We start from the raw sequence: 22,254 nt of genomic DNA on the forward strand, positions 1-22,254 counted from the left end.
CGGCCCCGCCCCACTCGCCACATTGATATTGCAGAAATCAAAACTACAAAATAAATTATTAATATTTTAAACACTTTTGAACTGATTCAGCATGTGCATGGACCCACACACAATTGCAGACACAATGATTTACTCATCAGTAGAGGTTTAAACATTCCATAAATTTTTATTAAGGGTGTATCTGATCACTTCTGTATTTTCTTTGATATACTGATCTCTGCTACCACTGAATCTAGATCTGTCTCTGTCAGAAAGAGATACATTAACAAAAACACTAGTTTGCTATTCATGGAGGCTATATCTTTAACATCAAGAATTTCTGCAGACTTTGTTGATCTACTTCTTGATTCCTTTAACTCAAACGTTATTATTGATGATATTGCTCCTGCAAAAGTTAGTGACAAGACTGGCAGACAAAAATCACCTTGGAGAAAATCAACAGACTAGAAAACTGGGTTGGGCTTTCTGGGATGCATTCAAATGGTTCAGGTCATACTTGGAAGAGGTTATTATGTGAGTCTAGGAGAGCATAAGTCTAAATGGACATCCATGACATGCTATCAGCTATGCTGATGATAGCCAGATTGACCTACCTTATTGCCAAATGACTACAGCCCCATTGACTTCCTCTGTCAATGCATTGATGTGTCAAAACTTTCCTTCAGTTAAACAAGTAGAAAACGTACTCGGTTACTAAACGTAACCTCGGTTCTCTCTAGAAGAGCTCTCTCGTACTGCGTCTTAGCTAAGACGCTACGGGAAAAGTCTCTTTTCACGAAATACTGAAGCAAAAAATTATCCTTAATTTTGTATTTTTGTAAAGCGCATTTGCAGCAGTACACAGCCATAGGCGAGACGGCTCGCTCGCTCACTGGCTTGTTCTGCGGCAACTGCACAGCCTATCGAGCGCAGGCTGATGTAACATCAGACCAATAAGGGCGCTTCGCGCCCTTCTTGCCACTTCCCGCCGAAACGGGTGTGGCCCAACCTATAAAAGGAGCTCGAAAAGGCTGACTCACCTGATTTATTTCATCGCCGAAGCGAACCAGAGTGAATCGTACGCACGGCAGAGAACGCAGTACTCGTTCGCTCTTCTAGAGAGAACCGAGGTTACGTTTAGTAACCGAGTACGTTCTCTTACGAGAGCTCTCTCGTACTGCGTCTTAGCTAAGACGCTACGGGAACCCGATGTAAAATGCCGTGCGCGCAGGGATCACACACCGATAAACCTGAAGCAACGCCCAGGATTTACAGTGCACAGTCACCTGAGGGACTCACAGAGAGTCCGGGACAGAAAAAAGGGGGAAAAACCCTCCGTCCCATATCTAGCAGCATCCGTAGATGCGGCAATATGACATCACACAGCCGAGGCAAGGCCTGACTAATGTGGCAATGCGGGTCTTACGCAATACTGCCCATATAACAGTCAGCAGCGCCTAGCGCTCATGAATTCAGAATTCCCCTCAGGGCCCTGATTCTTCTATACCGACAGCAGCCTTGCTTGCAAGGCGGGAACCTCCAGGTTATAGAACCTGATAAATGTAGACGGCGAGGCCCAACCCGCCGCCATACATATATCCTGCAAGGAGATCCCAGTAGACCACGCCCACGATGAGGCGACGCCTCTTGTGGAGTGTGCTCTGACGCCCAACGGGCACTGAAGGCCCCTGGAAGCGTAAGCTAACGCTATGGCGTCAACTATCCATCTGGATAGAGTCTGTCTCGAAACAGCCATTCCTTTGGAACGTCCACCGAATGAGACAAATAGCTGCTCCGTCTGCCGAAAGGCAGCAGAGCGAGACACATAAGCTCTTAAAACCCTGACAGGGCAAAGAAGACTCGAGTCTCCATCCTCCCCTGACACCGGCAGGGCAGACAGGGCAATATCCTGAGCCCGAAACGGTGTGCTGAGGGATTTCGGCACATAACCGTGCCTAGGTTTGAGTATGACCCTTGAGTCATTGGGCCCAAACTCCAAGCACGACTGGCTCACCGAGAGCGCGTGCAAATCACCCACACGCTTCACAGAAGCGAGAGCCAACAAGAATACTGTCTTGAACGACAGATGCTGAAGGCTAACCGAATGGATAGGCTCAAAAGGGGGACCCTTCAAGGCCTCCAAAACCGCCGCAGGGGTCCCACATAGGGACTGACGGAGGTCTGGGAGGATTCAGCCTCCTAGCTCCTCTGAGGAACCGGATGACTAAATCGTTCCTTCCTATTGACTGACCGGACGCCGTTTCAGAAAACGCCGCGATGGCCGCCACATAAACTTTGAGCGTGGATGGGGCTCTGCCCTTATCCAACAGCTCCTGTAGGAAGGAGAGGACCTCCGTCACCTCACAACTAAGGGGTGAATAACCTCGAGCTGTGCACCAGCTGGAGAACACCGACCACTTCGAGGCATACAGACGTCGTGTCGACGGAGCTCTAGCCTGAGTGATGGTATTTAGCACTCCCACTGCGAGATCAGCGGGTAACCGTTGAGTGCCCATACATGGAGGGACCACAACTCCGGTTGAGGGTGCCAAATCGAGCCCCTGGCCTGCGAGAGGAGATCTCTCCTCAACGGTATCGGCCATGGGGCGACATCTGCTAATTGCATCAAATCTGGGAACCATGGTTGGTTCTTCCAAAGAGGTGCCACAAGCAGTATTGAACATCTCGTTTCTCTCACCCGTTCTATCACCTGCGGAAGGAGGGAGACGGGAGGGAACGCATAAAGCGGGCAGCACGGCCATTTCCGTGACAGCGCGCTTTCGTTCTTGGAAAAGAATGCGGGGCAGTGAGCGTTTTCGTGGGACGCAAAGAGGTCCACCTCCGCCATGCCAAATCTCTCCCACAACAGCCGAACTGTTTGCGGGTGTAGAGACCATTCGCCCGTAGGGACATTGCCTCTGGACAGCCTGTCTGGACCCAGATTCTGCAGTCCAGGCACATGCACCGCTCTCAGCGAGCGCACGTTGCGTTGAGCCCAAATCAGGAGGCGTTCCGTCAGCCTGTACAGGTTTCGGGACCCGAGACCGCCCTGGCGATTTATGTAGGACACCACGGACATGTTGTCCGAACGGACTACGACGTGGTGATCCTTGATATGGGGACAAAAGCGCGTCAGCGCATTCTCCACTGCCAGCATTTCCAGGCAGTTGATATGATGGAGCTTTTCCCGTTCTGACCATAGGCCAAAGGACGGTCTGCCTTCGAGCAGCGCTCCCCATCCCGAAGTGGAGGCGTCTGTCGACACCATTTTCACACTCGGGGAAGTCCCCAGGCTTACACCTGATCGGTACCAGCCGTTCGCTGTCCAAGGTGCTAGAGCCGCAACACAGCTCTGATCGACCTTGAAATGCAGCCGGCCAGACGCCCACGCTCTGCGCGGCACCCGAGCCTTCAGCCAGAACTGCAGGGGGCGCATGCGGAGCAGGCCCAGCCGCAGAACCGGAGATGCTGAGGCCATGAGACCCAGCATCCTTTGACAGTGTTTGAGCGACACAGTCGCGCCGCAGCGGAAAGAACTCGCTGCGCGCTGAATGCCCATCGTGCGCTGTGGTGACAGTCGCGCCGTCATGGAACACGAGTTCAGAACTATATCCAGAAACAGGATCGTCTGACTGGGGTTCAGCGAACTCTTCGCCCAATTGACACTGAGGCCGAGCTTCTCGAGGTGATCGAGTAAAACAGCCCTGTGGTCCACGAGCTCCGCTCGTGATTGGGCCAGAACCAGCCAGTCGTCCAAATAATTCAGCACTCGCATGCCTCTGAGTCTGAGAGGAGCGAGCGCTGCATCCATGCACCTCGTAAACGTACGAGGAGCTACGGACAAGCCGAATGGCAGGACTGCAAACTGGTATGCTTGGCCCTCGAAGGCGAATCTCAAAAACCGCCTGTGGTTTGACGCTATCTGTATTTGAAAATACGCGTCCTTCAGATCTATTGACATGAACCAGTCCCCTCCGCGAATCTGCGCGAGGAGCTTCCTGGTCGTGAGCATTTTGAAACTGCGTTTCATCAATGCCTTGTTCAGCTGCCTTAGATCCAGTATGGGCCTGAGACCCCCGTCTCTCTTGGGCACCAGAAAGTATCTGCTGTACAGCCCCCCCTCGCTTTGAGCTTGAGACACAGGCTCTACAGCCCCTTTGCTCAACAGTTTCGATATTTCGGCCCGAAGTATGTGTGCTACTTCTGTTTTGACCGTAGTTTCGACGCGCGCTGAGAAGCGCGGTGGGCGTCGAGAAAACTGTAGCGAGTAGCCTCTCTTTATAATGCCTAGCACCCAATCCGAAACCCCTGGAAGCGCTGACCATGCATCTGCATGAATGGCTAAGGGCTGGATGTGACACGCGCTCTGTTGACTGGGCAACGGCGGCGCTCGAGTGTGCTGCGCATCTGAGGCGGGGAGCGCGCTGATCACAGCGGGCAGATCGCTCTTCCTCGACCCCGTTCCGGCGCTTAACCGACTGGAGGGAGGCTGAGCGGGTCCCGTGGGACTCAATATATCTGCGAGTAACCGTGGGCTGCATGTGTGCACTTTTACCACTTCCAACTCGCCGTCTGCCTGTGCAGAATGTACGTGCACGGGCCTCGTTTTTACAGAAGCCCCGCACCATAAGTGACATAGTGTATGTGGGCACTGGGAAGTGGGCACGTTTACTATGCGGCGCGCTTGACCGATCTGTGTTGATCTTATGTGCGCCAGCCCTGTGTGCAGAGCTGTGCTTACATGCGGGGATGGGCACTGGGTAGTGGGCATCGTCACTGCATTTAAAGCACCATCGGCCGTGGCCGGACGAGCGTGCACGGGTTTCGTTTTTACAGAAACCGCATGACGCGTGTGACATAGTAATTGTGGGCACTGAGGGGTGGGCACGTTTACTATGTAGTGTGCGCGACCGACTTGAGTCGACATTATGAGCGCAGGCCCTGTGTGTAGGGCTGTGCTTACATGTGGAGATGGGCACTGAGGAGTGGGCATCGTCACAACATTTATAGCACCATCGGCCGTGGCCGGGACACCAGAAAAAACGCTGTTTTTGTGAAACATCTGGGTAGCCGTGATAACGGCTTTTGTGTGCAGGCAAGCGGGCACTCGTGCAGGCTTGCGCATTGCAGAAGACACTGAGGCAGTCGCAACTCTTGGAACTGCAACAGCGGCGCGCTTGGGTGAGAGCTCGGCCGCAGCGGAACTCGAACACCGGCGCTTTCCCAGCCGTGCTAGGATGCTTTCGGGGCTTCTGGCTTCACCGCAATCCTCTGCCGCGGCTCCCGCGGCGCGGGGCGACGGCTCGAAGAGCGAGAACGGGGTCCCGAGCTGCGTTGCTGACGCTGTCGTGATGGCGCAGCAGGAGGCGGTGGGCGTGACTGAGAGCTCTGTGGGGCCGGTCTAGAGCGGCTAGCTGCAGAACTGGAGCGCTTCGGCAAGAATTGCTTGAACGCCTGTGAAGCTTTCTGGTCCTCGGCGAATCTCTCCACAAACTCGTTGACGGAAGATCCAAAGAGGCCGGCAGGAGTTAGCGGAGCGTCAAGAAACGCAGCGCGCTCAGACTCCTTGATGTCAGAAAGCGTCAGCCACAAATGCCTCTCAGCCACCGTAGCGGAAGCCATAACCCGTCCCATGGCCTGTGCAGCGGACTTAGCAGCGCGGAGGGAGAGATCCGAAGCACTCCTCAGATCCGCGAGACAGATCGCTTCAGGTCCCATCTCATCCAGCTTGCGGAGAAGATCGCCCTGGAAAATCTGTAGCGTCGCCATGGTGTGTAACGCAGACGCAGCCTGCCCAGCAGCAGAGAATATCCGTGTGAGCAGCGATGACGTCATGCGGCAGGCTTTGGATGGCAACGCCGCCTTAGTCCGCCGTCCAGCAGAGGGCGGGCAAAGGTGCGCTGCTATAGCCTGTTCCACCGGCGGAAGTGACAGGTAGCCTCTGTTCTTAGCACCGTCCAGTGTGGAGAATGCTGGCGAAACAGATGAGCGGATTCTCGCCGAGAATGGAGCGTCCCAAGCCTTCGCCACTTCTTCGTGAAGCTCAGGAAGAAAAGGGGCGTGTTTTGAGCTTGAGGAAGAGCGCTCATCCGGAAGATAGCTACCATCCAGCCGGGAACGCGAAGGGGGCGCTGGTGCAGACCACTCGAGGCCGAGGCTCGCCGCGGCCAACGAGAGTACACGCATCAGCTCCTTATCGATATCCCCCCGTCTGCTGGGCCTCTGAGCAGCTGGCGCGAGATCCACGGAGCTCGTCCAACCCTCACTGCCCGAAGCAAGCAGAGAGCACGTGTCTTCTTCCTCCGACGCGGGCCTGAGATCCACTTCCTCCGATGACGCGTCGGCAAGCTGCGGACACTGAGCATCGGGAAGCGATGCAGGGGAGACCGGCGAAGCGGAGGGAACCGGCGAGCTCGGCCGAGCTGGAGGCGGTTCTGGTAGGCGCTGCGAGCGGCGCTTCTTACGGCGCTGCGGCGCAGCGGATGATGCAGGCTTCGAGAAGGATGCCAGGCGAGTCCTCAGAGTCACCATAGGCATCAGCTCGCAATGAGGACATCCGCCATCAGCGAGCGCGAGCGCTGCATGGTCTTCACCCAGACAGGAGACGCAGATGACATGACGATCTCCTTCGCTGAGCGGGGATCTGCACGAGCCGCACGAAGGCATCTTTAAAAAGACGCAGCTCTTTTGTGAATGTGCGTCGCAGGGCGAACACACACACAGAGTATAACAGAACAAGGATTATAAAGGATATGGGCGCCGGATAGCGCAGCAGGAACGGCAGTGGAAGGCGGCTGTGCCAGCGGCTTCAGGATGGCTCGTCCTGCTGATATGCTCTTCCAGACGGCGCTTGCTTCCTCGTGATCCAGCGATGCGTGAGCTTCGCTGAAGAGATGAAAAATCAGGTGAGTCAGCCTTTTCGAGCTCCTTTTATAGGTTGGGCCACACCCGTTTCGGCGGGAAGTGGCAAGAAGGGCGCGAAGCATCAGCCTGCGCTCGATAGGCTGTGCAGTTGCCGCAGAACAAGCCAGTGAGCGAGCGAGCCGTCTCGCCTATGGCTGTGTACTGCTGCAAATGCGCTTTACAAAAATACAAAATTAAGGATAATTTTTTGCTTCAGTATTTCGTGAAAAGAGACTTTTCCCGTAGCGTCTTAGCTAAGACGCAGTACGAGAGAGCTCTCGTAAGAGAACTGAAGTCATTGCATTTGGAAACAAAGATGACTTTCTCAAGGTGATTACATACAGTGCATTGACTCTAGGGGTCAAACAACTGAAAATCAAGTCAAGATTTTTGGTGTGATTCTGAAGACAGACCTTAGTTTCAGTAGTCATGTCAAAGCAGTAACCAAATCAGAATATCATCTCAAAACATTGCAAGAATTAGATGTTTTGTTTCCAGTCAAGATTTGGAGAAACTTGTACATGCCTGTATCAACAGCAGGGTGGACTCCTCACCGGCCTTCCCAAAAAGACCATTAGACATCTGCAGCTCATCCAGAACGCTGCTGCCAGACAATCTGAGCATATCACACCAGTCCTCAGGTCCTTACACTGGCTTCTAGTTATATTAAGAATTGATTTGAAAGTACTTGCACTCGTTTATAAATCACTCAATGGCCTATTACCTAAATACATAGCAAATATGTTCACTAAATATAAATCCAACAGACCACTCAGATCATTAGGGTCGAGTAATTTAGAAATACCAAGGTTTCACACAAAACAAAGTGAGTCCCCTTTTAGCTATTTTGCCGCCCGCATCGGAATTAGCTTCCAGAAGAGATCAGATGTGCTAAAATATTAGCTACATTTTAATCCAGACTCAAAACTCATCTGTTTAGCTGTGCACTTATTTAATGAGTGATGTGCTACATCAGATCTGATTGCACTGTATATTATATATAATCATTTCCCAACCAGTCCACATGTGCTTTGTGGATCTGGAGAAGGCATTCGACTGTCTCCCTCGCGGCGGCCTGTGGAGGATGCTCCGGGAGTATGGGGTCCGGGGCCCTTTGCTAAGGGCTATCCGGTCCCTGTACGACCGGAGCAGGAGCTTGGTTCGTATTGCCAGCAGTAAGTCAGACTTGTTCCCGGTGCGTGTTGGACTCCGGCAGGGCTGCCCTTTGTCGCCGGTTCTGTTCATGATTTTTATGGACAGAATTTCTAGGCGCAGCCAGGGGCCGGAGGGGGTCAGGTTTGGTGACGACACGCTCTTTGCGGATGATGTTGTCGTGTTGGCCTCATCAAGCCAGGACCTTCAGCATGCACTGGGACGGTTTGCAGCCGAGTGTGAAGCAGCTGGGATGAGAATCAGCACCTCCAAATCCGAGGCCATGGTCCTCAGTCGGAAAAGGGTGGCTTGCCCACTTCAGGTTGGTGGAGAGTTCCTGCCTCAAGTGGAGGAGTTTAAGTATCTTGGGGTCTTGTTCACGAGTGAGGGAAGGATGGAACGGGAGATTGACAGACGGATCGGTGCAGCTTCTGCAGTAATGCGGTCGATGTACCGGTCTGTCGTGGTGAAGAAAGAGCTGAGACGCAAGGCGAAGCTCTCGATTTACCGGTCAATCTACGTTCCTACTCTCACCTATGGTCATGAGCTTTGGGTCATGACCGAAAGGACAAGATCCCGGATACAGGCGGCCGAAATGAGCTTTCTCCGCAGGGTGGCTGGGCGATCCCTTAGAGATAGGGTGAGAAGCTCAGTCACCCGGGAGGAGCTCAGAGTAGAGCCGCTGCTCCTCCATATCGAGAGGGGTCAGCTGAGGTGGCTCGGGCATCTGTTCCGGATGCCTCCTGGACGCCTTCCCGGGAAGGTGTTCCGGGCGCGTCCCACTGGGAGGAGACCCCGGGGAAGACCTAGGACACGCTGGAGAGACTATGTCTCCCGGCTGGCCTGGGAACGCCTCGGTGTCCCCCCAGAAGAGCTGGAGGAAGTGTCTAGGGAGAGGGAAGTCTGGGGTTCTCTGCTTAGACTGCTGCCCCCGCGACCCGGCCCCGGATAAGCGGAAGAAGATGGATGGATGGATGGCATTTCCTATTTTTTACTGTTTTAAATTCATTTTAAAACAAAATTTCAATCTTTTTTTTTATTTTTATTTTTTATTGTTGTGATTATTTTTTTTATTATTTGACTTCATTTTATGTAAAGCACTTTGAATTACCATTGTGTATGAAATGTGCTATAAAAACTTTCCTTGCCTTAATATATATATATTATGTAAACACAAACTTATTTTGGATGCCATTTATCACGATTGTTTGATTTGACAGTGTATATTTACTTGGTAAAATGGCATTGGCAATAATGATAATAATAATATCCCATAGCCCTATGGAGGATAAGAAGTATGGAGAATGGAGAATTAAAAAAAAAAATTGTTCTGTTTTTTTTTTTTTTTTTTTTTTTTTAAGCCTAAATCTGCCCAAATTTAGCAAGGTTTAAAACAAGTATTGAAAAGTAACTGACAGTTGAAAATGTAAAACAAATCAATGTCTTGTTTTAAGGATATTTAGATATTTCTGCTAGAAAATAAAACGAAACAACAATATACTCATTTAGAAAATTAGTTTTTTTGCAGTGTGATTGTACTTAACCCCCTTTAGCCATCTTATCTAAACCTACATGAAACTCAGGTGAGGTTTAATATGAAGAAATGAACAGAAAACTGAACTATAGAAGACAGAGAGATGAACATTTGAAGAGAAAGAAAAAACAGACATATAAAAGGAAGATGTGAAAGCATAGGGAAGACTGTTTTGATTAAAATAACTTAGAATTGTGGCAGCACCATCACTCTGCCTGTCATCTGAACAGATGCTTCTGATGTGTAGAGAGAGTGGGAGAACAACAGAGTGTTACTCAGGGCAGGGTGGGACCTCTTCTCCTGCTGTTCTTCAGAAACTGCTATCTGCTCCTACTGTGCGTCTAATTTTTCCATCACATGCTGGTGACACATGAAATAAATTTTAGAATATGAATGGAAGATTACATAATTTCATGCCTGGCACATACAAGATGCATTAGAGTGCAATAGATTGTTTGAGTATTTGTGCATTATTTTTTTTGCTGTTTTCCAGCACACAGATATATAGCCTGTGGCTTCCCAGTCCTCTAGAGATTACACATAGACAATTCAAGGTCCAGAGTATATTGAAGTTCGTGCTTATGGTAGAACAATGTGCTAAGATCTGTCTTTACTAAAAAGCATTTGAACACTTTGTACTCAAGTATTGTTGAGAATCTAGGACTGTATTCAGAACTGGTTACATTTTGTTCCAAAAAAGTACAGGAATCAATGCTTAAGCAGTTGTGAGTTTGCCATTATGGTGAATGTGATGAGAGAGAAAGACTAGGCACCATAAATAATGCAATGAAAGCACCATAAAGACAAAACATGTTTCTATGCTGTTTGAAAAAAAAAAAAAAATATATATATATATATATATATATATATATATATATATATATATATATACAGCATGGCCAGTGCAATTTGTGAACAGTGTTGGGGGTAACGCATTACAAGCAGAGGCATCGTGCCCATTCAAAGTGAGGGATTTCTGAGCCAAGTGGATTTTAAATGCAGCTTCCAAACGAAAAAAATAAAATAAAATTGCAGAATAATATTTTGTATATATTTGATACAATCACAGCGGTGTGATTAGATCGTTCAGTGCACAGCATCAGCTGCTAAATTCAAATCTGCGTTCGCTGGCTGGCGCTGAGCCAGAGACAGACGCGTTCGTACAACGCTTCATGATAACCAATCAGAAACTATTCTGTTGCGCTTCTGGATGCAATGGCCAATGAGAGACGTCCAGAAGAGTCATCACTGAAACGCGGTGTTTTGTTCACTTGCTCGCTGACTGAATTATTTAGCGAATTCTCTCATCAGAAACAACAAAAAGTGCAGATGTGCGTACGAATGTAAGTAAGATATTCGTTTCATAATGTAAAGTGCTTCAGTGATTTTAATGGGAGTTTTTGAGAGTGCCTGAACTCTGGCTAGACTGAATGAAAATGTTTTTTGATAATGTAAATGTTCTTTACTCTCTGTAAAATGAAAGTGTTAAAATAAGTATCTTACAATATTGTTATTAAAATTTACATTAAATGCAAATTCAGTCGTATTAAAAATATTTTATGGCATGATATGGCACTTAAGTAAAAAGTCAGGTTTTTATGTGTAGTTAATAGATTACACTACATTTCCATATATTGATCAAATAACAATCTATAAAGGTGCAAAACGCGTTTACCTACACATATTTGAGAAACAAGATATTTCCTGATATATTAAGCATGTTTGGAATTGTTTTGAATAAAAAGAAAAAAAAATAATAATAAAAAATAAGCCTATATCAGTTATACAGTGCTTTCGTAGAATGACTTATACAGCCACCCCCCCCCCCAAATGTGCCCCCTCAAAAATCATGAATGCATGACGCCCCTGATTACAAGTAATGTGAGTTACGTAATCAGATTACTTTTTTCAAGTAACTAGTAAAGTAATGCATTTAACTTTTTTACAAGAAAATATCTGAGTTACTTTTTCAAATAAATAAAGCTAGTTGCTTTTTTTCCCATTTATTGATTAACAGCTCCCCTGTCCCCATGAGAGAAATCGGGAGTAAGATGTCACTGTATTTCTAGAATAAACGTTAACATGCATTAATTAATTAGATTAATGCACCAATCTTACTCGCAAAAAAAAGTATTAAAGATTAAGTATTCCTCAAAATGAATACAAACAGTGAAATGCAACTCAGAATGTGATGTAAACCTGCAATAATTAAATGTTAAATAACACAAATATCGTTTATGTATTTAATGCCATTTTATTAACCGATGTCTTTGCTGCTGACCTTCAATGATCCAATTCAATCATACTAATGAGCACAAATTACTCTAGAAAATCATTTGTGCTTCTTTTTTTTATTGCTGAAGTGTGTTGAACTTTCTTCTTTTTTTGTTCTATTGTACAGATGTGAATTTACTTTCTCTTCAGTCTGAGACTTATTCATTTAGCTTTTGGTGTGAAAGGGCTTTTATGTTTACCAAAAATATAACTTTTTAATATTAAAAACAAACAAACAAGCCCTTCCCAGATTGAAAAAGTAAAGCTAAAGTAATGTAAACTTATTTTAGGGAGTAACGCAATATTTTAATGCATTACTTTTAAAAGTAACTTTCCTCAACACTGTTTGTGAATGACTGTATGACTTTTTTAAACTGGTTTTTGTAATGAATGAGTTGTGTTCGAAACCATGCATGGAGGTTCTGCCTGAAAAACAGGGTAAAGATTCATACAGTACATCTTCACACAAGATATCATGTATGATGTTCTAAAATAAATCATGCAAATATTTAGTTACTGTGAAGCCTTTTTGATATTGTTATAATTAAATATTTCTTACAATTAAATAGGAGTCTTTTCAACCGCCCTTTATTATAACAACCACATTTCCAACACAGAACTGTGAAGGAAACAACTGACCAGATAAAGGCAACTGAGTGAACACAATATGATACTAAAAATCATTTCAGAACTACCTCATTGTATTTCTACCTCCATATACTGCATGTAAAGGACACAGCCTCAAACAAACCATCCAACTTACCAACAACTGCCATGATGTGATATGCTTAATGGCGTAGTTCAACCAAAAATGAAAATGCTGTTGTTGTTTATCCACCCTCATGTCCTGAGGATGACACTGAGAGGATGAAAAGCTGGTGTTCAGCTCTGTTGTCGAACTTGGGTCATATGATAGGGTAGGTCAGGTGAATGACACATGAAACGTATCGTGGTCTGGGTTTTTCAGTGCTGTCTCTTTTCTGTAGGCCTGTAGAGACCACAGCACATAGTCCAAACACTTGGAAAAAGAGGCTTTGAACTGCAGGCGCTTTGAAGCGTAGTCAAGCTTTTAACTACTGCTGTGGAGAAAGCTACAGAGAGATAGACAGAGGAATAAGAAGTTGTATAGTCTAAGACCAAGTCTGTTGCTTGAATTCATGGGAGCAGGGACAATACTCTTATGTGTGCTCCCAGAACAGGAAAGAACCACATTTCTGAGAGCAGAAAACATCACTGAATTTGACACCTGAGACCAGCCGCGCGTGTGTACCTGCTTAACCATATTTTGGGGACCAATGGTGGGGGGGCTGGTATAAAAATTAATTAAGTGTACAAAGTTTTTTTTTTGTTTGTTTTTTTACTGTAAAATTGAAGGATTCATTTTGAAATCTACAGAGGTGGAAAGTAACGAATTACATTTACTCGCGTTACTGTAATTGAGTAGCTTTTTTGTGTACTAATACTTTTTAAAGTAATTTTTTAAATTTGTAATTTTACTTTTACTTAAGTATATTTTGATTGAAGTATTGTACTTCGCTACATTTTAAAACACATTAATTACTGAGAAAAAAAAAAAAAAATCGCTCCCTGGAATCTACGTCAGTAAATAAAGGGCAGGAGGGCAAGCTGGCGCTAAAATCACAAGAAAGATGCAGACGGTCAAAACAGGCGTTAGTGGTGCAGACACCGCTGAAAACGAAACCCCGTCATATTCTGAAGTTGAACTCGAAGGAAATGAAGTGAACCCCTGGCCATATGTATGCTCTATTATGCAGTGTAAGCTGTACTTGCCTAGGAAGACCAAACTAGCAGCTTATAAAATCTCGACATGACATCAACCCTTCGCAAGAAGAGGTAAGCTAAATAATTGCATCGTTGCATTGGTGGTTAAAATGAAGCTTTGACATTTTAGCAAGAGGTTTTGCACAAAATAGCCAAAAAGACAGTGGTGAGGAGTGTGCTATTTTTGTTTTAATGATGTGCGCGCGCATTTATAGTGCGTTCTTTCACTGTGTGATTCAGTCTCCTAAAATGCATTTAGAATGATCACAAAATTGAAGATATAGGGGCAGAAAATTCACATATTTATATAATTTCATATATTAAATCAAAATCACACAAAGAATGCCATCTTTTCCTCCAAAAATCATCATGAATATATACATACATATATATAACAGTTCAGTTAACAAGTTAATTAAGAGACTTGCGTTTTAGACACCATATTGCCTTTTTTTAGCTCTATTTCTACAACAGAAAATAATTCCAAACACAGCCACCAAAGCACAGTTTTGCGTCTCTGAGCAACGTGACAGTGTTTCGTTCCTGAATGAATCAACCGTTTAAATGATTCGGTTCAATCGCAATGACTCACTTATTAACAGTGACTTGCTGACACATACTGGCCATTTTAATTTCACATTTAAAGTAGGCTATCTTTTGATTTTTTTAAATAATTAATTTCTTATCATTTCAAATGAGTATTCAACATTTTATGTCTTGTATATCAAAACATTATTCATGCATTTATAACTGCAGGTTAAATGCATTCTTGTCCAGCACTACACAGTGTGATACATCTAAATGCCACTTCCAATGAATCTTCTGCATTTCCTCTGCATTAAAAGATGAGTTTGTTGATACTGATTTCCCTGGCAACAGCCCAAATGTATTATTATTCTAAATAACTGATTCCTTTAATTAAAAACAACTACAACCCGAATTCCGGAAAAGTTGGGACGTTTTTTAAATTTTAATAAAATGAAAACTAAAAGACTTTCAAATCACATGAGCCAATATTTTATTCACAATAGAACATAGATAACATAGCAAATGTTTAAACTGAGAAAGTTTACAATTTTATGCACAAAATGAGCTCATTTCAATTTTGATTTCTGCTACAGGTCTCAAAATAGTTGGGACGGGGCATGTTTACCATGGTGTAGCATCTCCTTTTCTTTTCAAAACAGTTTGAAGACGTCTGGGCATTGAGGCTATGAGTTGCTGGAGTTTTGCTGTTGGAATTTGGTCCCATTCTTGCCTTATATAGATTTCCAGCTGCTGAAGAGTTCGTGGTCGTCTTTGACGTATTTTTCGTTTAATGATGCGCCAAATGTTCTCTATAGGTGAAAGATCTGGACTGCAGGCAGGCCAGGTTAGCACCCGGACTCTTCTACGACGAAGCCATGCTGTTGTTATAGCTGCAGTATGTGGTTTTGCATTGTCCTGCTGAAATAAACAAGGCCTTTCCTGAAATAGACGTTGTTTGGAGGGAAGCATATGTTGCTCTAAAACCTTTATATACCTTTCAGCATTCACAGAGCCTTCCAAAACATGCAAGCTGCCCATACCGTATGCACTTATGCACCCCCATACCATCAGAGATGCTGGCTTTTGAACTGAACGCTGATAACATGCTGGAAGGTCTCCCTCCTCTTTAGCCCGGAGGACACGGCGTCCGTGATTTCCAACAAGAATGTCAAATTTGGACTCGTCTGACCATAAAACACTATTCCACTTTGAAATAGTCCATTTTAAATGAGCCTTGGCCCACAGGACACGACGGCGCTTCTGGACCATGTTCACATATGACTTCCTTTTTGCATGATAGAGCTTTAGTTAGCATCTGCTGATGGCACGGCGGATTGTGTTTACCGACAGTGGTTTCTGAAAGTATTCCTGGGCCCATTTAGTAATGTCATTGACACAATCATGCCGATGAGTGATGCAGTGTCGTCTGAGAGCCCGAAGACCACGGGCATCCAATAAAGGTCTCCGGCCTTGTCCCTTACGCACAGAGATTTCTCCAGTTTCTCTGAATCTTTTGATGATGTTATGCACTGTAGATGATGAGATTTGCAAAGCCTTTGCAATTTGACGTTGAGGAACATTGTTTTTAGTTTTCCACAATTTTTTTACGCAGTCTTTCACAGATTGGAGAGCCTCTGCCCATCTTTACTTCTGAGAGACTCTGCTTCTCTAAGACAAAGCTTTTAGAGCTAATCATGTTACAGACCTGATATCAATTAACTTAATCACTAGATGTTCTCCCAGCTGAATCTTTTCAAAACTGCTTGCTTTTTTAGCCATTTGTTGCCCCCCGTGCCAACTTTTTTGAGACCTGTAGCAGGCATTAAATTTTAAATGAGCTAATTAAGTGGATAAAAGTGAAAATAAAATTTCTCAGTTTAAACATTTGCTACGTTATCTATGTTCTATTGTGAATAAAATATTGGCTCATGTGATTTGAAATTCCTTTAGTTTTCATTTTATTAAAATTTAAAAAACGTCCCAACTTTTCCGGAATTCGGGTTGTAGTTTGAGATTAATAGACCTATCCCAGGGGTGTCAAACTCAGTTCCTGGAGTGCCGTAGCCCTGCAGAGTTTAGTTCTAACCCTGCACCAGCACACATATCATGTAGTTTTCAAATAAAGCTAAATGATTAGATTAGCTGGATCAGGTGTGTTTAATTAGGGTTATATCTAAACTGTGCAGGACTGTGGCCCTCCAGGAACTGAGTTTGACAACCTTGGCCTGTCCCATTTTTGACTCCCTCCCACTGTTAAAATGTAACTAAGTAATTTTTACTCTGAGTAAATTTTAAATGAGCTACTTTTTACTTTTACTTGAGTAGATTTTTAGACTGGTACTTTTACTTGTACTTAAGTAAAATTTCATTAATGTAATGGTACTTTTACTTTAGTAGAATATTTTTGTACTCTTTCCACCTCTGGAAATCTATAACTATCTGTATATAAAAACAATAGAAGTCTGTGTAGTGTCCCTATTTTGATAGCTAAGTGATGTTTTTCTTTTTTTTTTCTTTTTTTAAAGTATCAATCATTAACCAGTTTATCACATAACATAATGTTCTTTTACTAATTGATTACTTATTGATACCATTGATTTCTTTAGAAGTACAACTTTTTAATGAGGAAATGAACATGTAGATTGTGGAGGATTAGAAAAAAGCTCATAAAGAGAGCGATAAGTTGAGATGGTGAAATATGAGGTTGAAATAGAGATAAAGAGTGCTTGTGAATTGGCCTTGGTACTGGCTGGTGGTGCTGGATTTAGACCACCAGGGTCAACAGTATTTTGCTCAAGTAGATTGACCCTGAAAAACCCATGTCAACCCTATATTTATTCTTCACTTTATAATTTATTTATTTATTTATTTGCATTAGCATTTCCTCTTTTCATCCAGCTGGTAATGATTGAAGTAGTTATATACAGGGACTGGCCATATAGGCATGTGGACCTTTTGGGTTAATTGAAAGCCAATTTTCTGACCCATTTAAGTTGTGGATCCTGGCCTAAAGGTACTATTTGATATAAGCAATGTTCTGTTGTGATTTAGATAAAGAAGTCTGCAATCACAAGTCAGAGAATCTTAATATGCACCCAAACAATTACCAGACCAAGTAGTCTGAGCTATTTTATCCACATTCATTTTATAGCTCTATAATCTTACTTTACTCTATCAACAATGGTCTCATTGGTGTAAATATTAGGTGCGACATCAGAGACTACATAAAATAGTTCATGGAGCTATGAAAGCAATAAAAATTTACCCTGGGACCTTCTTTGATTCATAGCTCCATTTTCTTTGACTTTGAGGCATGACTGCAAAGTATTACTCTTTGGGTTTATAAATAAAAAAAGGACATTTGCAACATTATTAATAAGAAAAACTGAGGCAGCAGACACAGAGGTGAGAGAGTAATTCATGCAAGAGAGGGAACGACGCATCTGCCCTTGTGTCAGAGCTGATCAGACAGCCAAACTGTTGCCTTGAGTCAGTACCTTGCTGTTGAGGCAGTACAGAGCCTCATGGTTCACTGCTTTCAAGATCAAATCTCATCCGGGAAAATTAACCTGAAGAGTATTTCACCCATACAAATGGATGTATTATCCTTATAAAACCTGTCTTATTTGTGTTGTGCAGCATGAAAGATGGAAATAGAAATAGTGTGATGTCACTCTTATCTCAGCTATTGCTGGAGCTAACATGACGCGTTGACGCTGTCATCTGATGTTAACCTGCTGTGTCACAACATTCCCCCCATTGTGCTCATTTACAAAGTGTTCAGACATTTCATGCGGCTTTACGATTAGTGTCGTGAGCATAGGATTAGTGGTTAGCATCCCACTTGTGCCGGTGTAATTGCAATGTGCTTGTCTAGCAGCTATACCTAAAGCTGCTGAAATTCTGCTTCTGAATCCCGTTGACCGCAATCTCCACCAAGTCCCTGTCAGGAAACGTTTGAGTTTCACTCCTGATTTAGTCAGTCTAATCAACACTCTTCCCCAAAGTCTCTGTGTGCAAATGATTCCTCTTTAATCTGGGCTGAGGAGGGGAAGCCATTTGCCTCTGAATATTTCACAGGAAATCAGATGTGTTTTTGGAGACTTTCTGACTTTTTCTCTCCTGAACTGCTGATGGATGCTGATGGCATGCTTCTTTGCACATCGCCTGCATTGTTCAATCCGATCCATGAGAAAACATAAATGTGTTAGCTATTTTGTGTGATTTTGTTTGTATGAAACCATGATTTGTTTTTAAAAAACTATGCATGAAAGTCTATCCCTAAATCTAACCAGTGGCTTACAAAACTGTATGGATGAATGAGAATTTACACTCTCAGAAAAGAAAGTACATAATTGTACCTTTAGGGGTACAATGGCTTGTCACTGGGGCTGTACCCTCAAAGGTACAGTTTTTGTACCCTTGGCATAGGGTGCAAATTTGTACCCTTGTGATTTGTACCTTAAGAGACCAGTTTTGTACCTGTGGTGGCAATTTTGTACCTTTATTTAACGGTAAAATTTTTTTTTTTAATATTGTGAAATATTATTACAATTTAAAATAATTGTTCTTAAATTTATTATACTTTAAACTATCATTCATTTCTGTGATGCAAAGCTGAATTTTTAGGATCATTATCACATGATCCTTTAGAAATCATTCTAATATGATGATTCATTATCAAAGTTGGAAACAGTTCTGCTGCTTAATATTTTTCAGAACATGTGATACTTTTTTAGGATACTTTGATGAATAATAAAAAAAAGAAGCTATGTTTTAACAATATGGTCAGTAATTTGGGGTCAATAATTTTTTTTCTTTCTTTTTTTTTTTAAATAAAATCAATACTTTTATTCAGCAAGGATGTGTTAAATTGATAAAAAGTGATAGTAAAGAAAATATATTATTAGAATATATATTATTAGATTTTTTTTTTTTTTGAATAAATGCAGTTCTTTTTAACCTTTTATTCATCAAATATATTAGACAGCAGAACTGTTTCCAACATTCATAATAAATCAGAATATTAGAATGATTTCTAAATGATCATGTGATAGACTGGATGTTACATGTGACACTGAAGGCTGGATTAATGATGCTGAAAACTCAGCTTTGCATCACAGGAATAAATTATTTTTTTGAAGTATATTAAAATAGAAAACTATTATTTTAAGTTGTAATAATATTTCACAATATTACAGTTTTTTCTGTATTTTTGATCAAATAAATGCAGGCTTGATGAGCAGAAGAAACTTCTTTAAAAAAAATTTTTAATGTTTACAAACTTTTGGTCTGTACTGTATATAATTTACACACACACACACACACACACACACACACACGCTGAATTAAAATCAGAATTTATTCAATCCTTTTCATTTTCACATTTCATGTCTAACTGTGACACATAAATGACCATCTACACATAATAAATGTTTATTTATTTAACACCCTTGGGGTTGTTTTAAGTGTAATTAGTTAAGTCCTCTTTTCAGTGCAAAAAAAAAAAAAGTTAATTCTTATGTTAAAAATAAAGTTAATGTACAAGATTAGACATAAAATTAAGAGACTTCAGACAGATGTATAAATTTCAACATTTATTGAACAAATGGGCAAACTGGCAACTTTAAAGCATATACCAGATGTGTAGAGGTTAATTAGTTACATTCATTAAGTGTTGCACAGAAACATAAAATAGTTAATAAAACACAACATCATCAAATTTACCTAGACATGAACACATACGACATGTAGATCTGAGTTGTAGCATCCATGAATGATGTTCCTCGTTGTCCCGTCAACGAGCATGTACGGCTGTGTGGTCTCTTCTCAGCAATCAAGCTGTTCTTGTTTGTGCCTGCAGATAAAAGAGAAAAGTAACACTCAAGGTCAGCTCTCCAACTGATTTTATTTATATTACTTGTGTTTTTCATATACCACCCATCTGGCAATATTTTGAGGCAGACAATAGGTAGTGATAGAAATGTACAACTGTACCTTTTTGAAGATGTTTTTCAGCTTGACAGGATGACATTTTTCCAGGTCCTTTGCAGCCTTGTGATGATGTGGGAATCAAATGAAGTAGGAGACCAATGGATGCAATATCGCTGTCCATTCTAGATTACAGATATGACAAAATCAGCAAAAAAATAAAATAAATGCATGAACACAAACTACAGTTATAGCAAAATACAGCAAAAATATAGATATTCGTATTCTGAAATATAGTCTAACCTTAGACAATCGGTTTCTTCCTCCTTTACAGCTGACTCAGACGTCAATTGGGTCCTTGAAGGTCTTGGGAGAAGCCATGAACTTGGCTTCTTGAAAAGAAAGAAAAAAACGACAACAACAAAACAACAATTAATGACAACATCTCTCTCAGGAACCATTCTGCTCAGTTGATTGTGTAGTCACACAGTGGCTCTGTTCACAACCTGGCATTAGCACACATCTTGGGTGACACATATGGCCATATACCTTTATTACAGGGTTCGTTAAAAATTAACACATCAGTTTACTCAGCCTTTTGTTATCTTTTTAACACAACTAAAGATATTTTAATAGAATATAAGATTTCTGTCCCATAACTACCACTTTAATACTTCATAAAGAGATCTAATCCATAAAGCTAAGTAATTTATGTGTATCATGTGGTTTAGTCCAAATTTTCTGTTTATGTTCCCTGATCAATAAAAAAAAAAGTAATTCTGTTCATTGTAAAGTGATAGAGTCTCTTCAGAAAATTTGGTCTAAACCGCTTGATTCATTTGGATTAGTTTTATGATCTCTTTATGACCTTCTTGAAGTATTAAAGTGTTAGTTGTGTAGACTGTCGATGGAAGGAAATGATCTCATTCAAAATATCTTCATTTGTGTTTTGAAAATGAATGCAAGTCTTGCAGGTTTGGAATCACAGAGAGTGAGAAATTATGAAAAATTTTCTATTTTTGGGTCAACTTACCATTTATCTTTTTGCAGTTTGATATCTTAAATTAGTAATTAGTAAATTCCAGGTGTGAACATAAACTAAAATTGTGTGCCTGCCCAGTTAAACTTTAATTTTTCATATTCATTTGTGCGTTTAAAATTTCTACTGCACACAGAATAACATATAAATGAGACAGACTCACACTTCTGGCGTCATCTTCAGCATTCTGCTCCTTTCTTGAAGGTCTTCCATCACTCACACTCAGAGTCATCAGACTCACAGGAGCTTCCTTCACTCCTTCACTTAACACTGCAGAAGTCTGGGCCAATTCTATTGAAAAAGGATAAAAAAACAACTATTTCAGTTATTTAAATAAGTAAATGTGGTGAAACAATTGTGGTTATCCCTTATTATGAGAACTGTCTATAAAACGGGTGTCAAATCATAAACTTTATTTATTTAGTTTTTTACATAGCCTTCATTCTAGGGTCAATTAAATGAAACATTGTGCAATATTCACATGGAGGCCTGACCTAAAACAATTTAAGTATTTATTTAATCTGATTATTAAATACATTTGTATTTTTAAAACTTTTATTCAAGTATTACATTTGTACATAATTTTAATGAGTAACCTGAGTAATAAGACATCTTAAAATGAACAGTGTACTACATTACTTGTTAAGAATGTATCTATTTATTATTTATAATGTGAAAAGAAACTATAGATAGATTCAGACATATTGCTCCATTAACACGTAACCTTGTATACCTGTAAGCATTTGGGACATTATTTAACCCAAAATAGGATGCCATATGAATTGATAAAGTACATGCTAGCTCTGCCAGTGAACACCGAAGGAAACTTAAAGACTGACAGATTTACAGTTTCACCTACGTTACCTTTAACTCACATTCATACGCAGCCCCACAAGTCACTTGTAGGAGAAAAACATACAATCCGTGGCGACGGTTTTGCAATCCGTCCCATCGGTTTATAAACCTTACTCACAAATTCTTAAACTGTTCCCTCGGTTTAACAAACCGTGCCTGTGTTGTGCCCAATTTTGACCCCCTGCCAAATTATTACCCCCCTCGTTCAAATCGCTACCTGATTGCCTAATCCTAACCCCACCCCTAATCCTTACCCCTCCCCCAAACCTACTCCTAA

The 22,254-nt window shown here is 42.4% G+C and overlaps 1 protein-coding gene and 1 long non-coding RNA gene across 4 annotated transcripts in view; one reads left to right on the plus strand and one right to left on the minus strand.

The window, feature by feature from the left end:
• Window positions 1-22,254, plus strand: part of LOC132149314 (acid-sensing ion channel 2-like) — a 405,895-nt gene that overhangs the window by 272,024 nt on the left and 111,617 nt on the right. The window lies entirely within an intron of this gene.
• Window positions 19,908-20,515, minus strand: LOC132148619 (uncharacterized). The gene is made up of 3 exons (XR_009434947.1): window positions 20,387-20,515; window positions 20,150-20,268; window positions 19,908-20,009 (listed from the first exon to the last, which is right to left on the minus strand). It is a non-coding gene; the product is annotated as an uncharacterized LOC132148619 (long non-coding RNA).

This window comes from Carassius carassius, chromosome 9 (genome assembly GCF_963082965.1).
Source record: "Carassius carassius chromosome 9, fCarCar2.1, whole genome shotgun sequence".
Taxonomy (NCBI): Eukaryota; Metazoa; Chordata; class Actinopteri; order Cypriniformes; family Cyprinidae; genus Carassius; species Carassius carassius.